Raw genomic sequence first — 3216 nt, 5'->3', positions numbered from 1 at the left:
TTGACGTCATATTCTGCCCAGGAGAAGACACTGAACAGTTTCCATTCCGCTGTCTCAGACCCATACTGGGCATAAGAAGGCAGGACAGGATCCCTAACACCGACGTGCTCGCGCTGGCCTTCCCTCCATCTTTACCCGCCTGAGTCAGGGTCGTCTCCGCTGGCTAGACCACGTCCACCGCATGGACGATTGCCGAATCCTGAAGGACCTACTCTACGGGGAGCTTGCTTCAGGAGCCAGATCCCAGGGCCGCCGCAGACTGCAATATAAAGACACTTGCAAGAGAGACTTGAAGAGTGCTGCAATCGACATCCAGTCGTGGGAAGGCATTGCGGAGTCTCGGAACTCCTGGCGCGCCGCCGTTCACTGTGGTACAAAGCAAGCCGAGCAAGATCGCATCGACTGCCTGAAGAAGAAGAGAGCCGCCCGCAAGTCCAGCTCCACAGACCAGGCAGCAACAGCCCACACCTGCCGCCTGTGTGGCAAAGACTGCCACTCCCGCAGCGGCCTACACAGCCATACGAGGAGGTGCAGCAACCGGACCTGACCAACCCTAGTGCAGCCATCGTTCCTCGAGCCGGAAGGAGGCCGACGACGACAAGCTTTGTTTTTTAATTACACAAGCCAGTACCAATGCCACCCTAGACAGCACTGCAATAATCAAGATGTGGCTAAATGAGAGATTTATGAATTATTATGAGAACTGCAGTTTGGGGCATATTGGCCTCGATCTTCTAAGTGCACGAACTTTTGAAATCTTTCGGTTAACCTCAGAAATTTGAGGACCCCAAAAGTCAACTTTTTCTATTGAATGGCCATGAAGGCAAATGTGCAACAGAATACAATACATGCTTAATTGACCACTCCCCATAGCGGCCTTTCAGGGCCAATAAAACGATAACGAAACGATACTGTAACACAACAACAACAAATGTCAAGAATTCCAACTGGCCGGAGGCAAACCAGTGGACATTTACAAGTGCGGCCGGGAAGTTGAACCAGGGACTACCAGGAACAAATTCAACAAGTGGTCAGAACGTGTCTTGAATCCGGGAACTCCGGATTTCAAGGCAAGCGTCGTAACCACTGGAGCATGGAAGTAGGAAGTAGAGAGATTGGGTGTTCAGTCCCAATGAGCAAATATTGACAACGTTAAAGTGTATATGTCTATTGGCCTTGGAACATTTTTCTATTGGTTTGGCACCAACATGGCCGTCTTATCACGTGAATGCAATCAAAGAATTATTTACGTCCAATTAAGATTTTTTGTGTATTGTTTTTGAATGATAATGTATCATTCATATTTGAATGATATGGAAATAGTTGGAACAAAACGTTTTATTCCCAAAGGGTTTGAATTGGGTACAGTTAGCTGATTGGGTCCATCGATTTAGTCTGAGTTGGAAAGAGACCATATTCGTATTCTCAGTATTGGACTGGAACTAGCCTGCAATGGAGGCTAATGCGGGGAATATATTAAAAGGTACTTGCATTTGAAAAGATTTCCACACGTTAGCCTCCATTGCAGGCTAGTTCAAGTCCAATACTGAGAATAGGAATATGGTCTATTGGCCTTGGAACGTAAACGCTCCCATGACTTCTCATCGCAAAGCTTGCCTTTCACGCTTCATTTTCTGAGCGGAACCTTATAAAAATAACCAAGCTCCTCTCAAAAATTACAGGATATCATCATCATCATCATCATCTTTAAAACGTGGTGCTAAGACACCTATAGTACAGGATATGGTCGTCCAGTTTTGCACCTTTCTATTATAAGTTTCAAACGCCCTTTCAATGATGTAACTTTGTGACAGTTTACGATTTCGCAAAAAGAAAGCGAGTGGTCGCTTTCATAGAGGCGGAAGCAACCGACCAGTTACTTCAGATAGTATGCTGCCGGCCATTTCGGGAAACTCTATTTTTTACCTGTGGCCGCAAGTTTTGACTTCATAAAGACTATCCCAAGAGCCGAACCAAAGGTGCAACGTCGTTAATGGGCCAAACGAGAGATTTGATCTAAGACAGCAAGGTCACGTACTAAAACAAGAACTCCAAACAAAACCGCTGTCCACCTTGCACGTAAAATTCACTAAAATCCGATTATTGTGGAAATTGTGTTCGACACTGCAAGTGTTATTACTTCCGTTGCTTTAGATCAGTTTCAGCTTTTTTTCCTTGGTGCTTGGACGTTGGCGGAACGTTATAGAACAATACGTGATGGGCACTTTGGGCTCAGTGAATCTCATCCACCCGGTTCGGTACTTCAGCTAGGTGCATTTCTGGCTTGATCATGCTGAGATACTGCCGAACATTTGTAATTATTATTATTATGGGTGTAGTGGGAAAGAACGATCGAAAGACAATTAAAAGGCCATCGAAAAGCCACCACGTGACTTGTTGACAATCCACTTCAAGAACAAATGTCACAGCTCCCGTAGCACAGTAGGTTAGAGCGTCGTACTTATAAGCAGTACTGGCAACGGTCACCGACGGTGCTGAAGTAATGCGAAGGTCGCGGGTTCGATCCCCGCCGGGAGCAAGTATATTTTACAGACTACGACTCTTGTGCCGGTTTTAATATGAGTTGTCAAAGGTCCCTTTGACTAGAGACAGAAAGTTTTTCCACACCTACTTTGTCCGGCAAGTATACTACCATAAATTTCTGTAAACCAATATGTTTCCATTGTTTCTTACTTTCTGTAGTATGTTACCATAGTGCTATTCGAGTTTATGGAAGGAGGTCAATCAAATGGCAATGTCACACAGAACGTTCTAAATGTTAAGACTGACGAAATTCATTTTGTCGCTCACCAAAAGCTTTCGTCAGTTTTCCGAAGCCGAGTTTTCCAGGTGTTTTCGACCATTACTTGAATTTGAGAGAAGATCAGCATGGCGGCATTGATGTCCTTTCACCGGCTGCCCTGTTCCAAAGACAGCTACTGATTGGGTGCCATTCTGTCTGGTTACCCCGGATCTTGAAGCAATGCTAGGAAGTGGTGGTGTCTTTGACGAACAAAAAGTGCTCCGCTTTTGGTGACGTTCTAGTAGTCCAGTAGGAGGCCGACGCCTTATCCATTAGGCAATCTTGCACTATTGTAATCGACTGGAGGTACTGGTGAGCGGTCAAATATTTCGTTCAGCTTCCTTCCGTTGATCGTAACGACAGATAGTTCTTTGACAGTCATAGCGCTTTTCAAGTTTATGAAAGGATTTTCA

The 3216-nt window shown here is 45.3% G+C and overlaps 1 non-coding gene across 1 annotated transcript; it reads left to right on the top strand.

Annotated features, from left to right (window-relative positions):
- The first annotated feature begins 2428 nt into the window (after positions 1–2428).
- Trnai-uau (transfer RNA isoleucine (anticodon UAU)) lies at positions 2429–2539 on the top strand. Its single transcript has 2 exons — positions 2429–2466; positions 2504–2539. It is a non-coding gene; the product is annotated as a tRNA-Ile (tRNA).
- Positions 2540–3216: the final 677 nt, after the last annotated feature.

The sequence above is a fragment of the Montipora capricornis genome, chromosome 9 (assembly GCF_036669925.1).
Source record: "Montipora capricornis isolate CH-2021 chromosome 9, ASM3666992v2, whole genome shotgun sequence".
In the NCBI taxonomy this organism is placed as follows: domain Eukaryota; kingdom Metazoa; phylum Cnidaria; class Anthozoa; order Scleractinia; family Acroporidae; genus Montipora; species Montipora capricornis.
The sequence above is the reverse complement of the archived record's forward strand: the minus strand, read 5'-3'. Positions and strand labels throughout refer to the sequence as shown.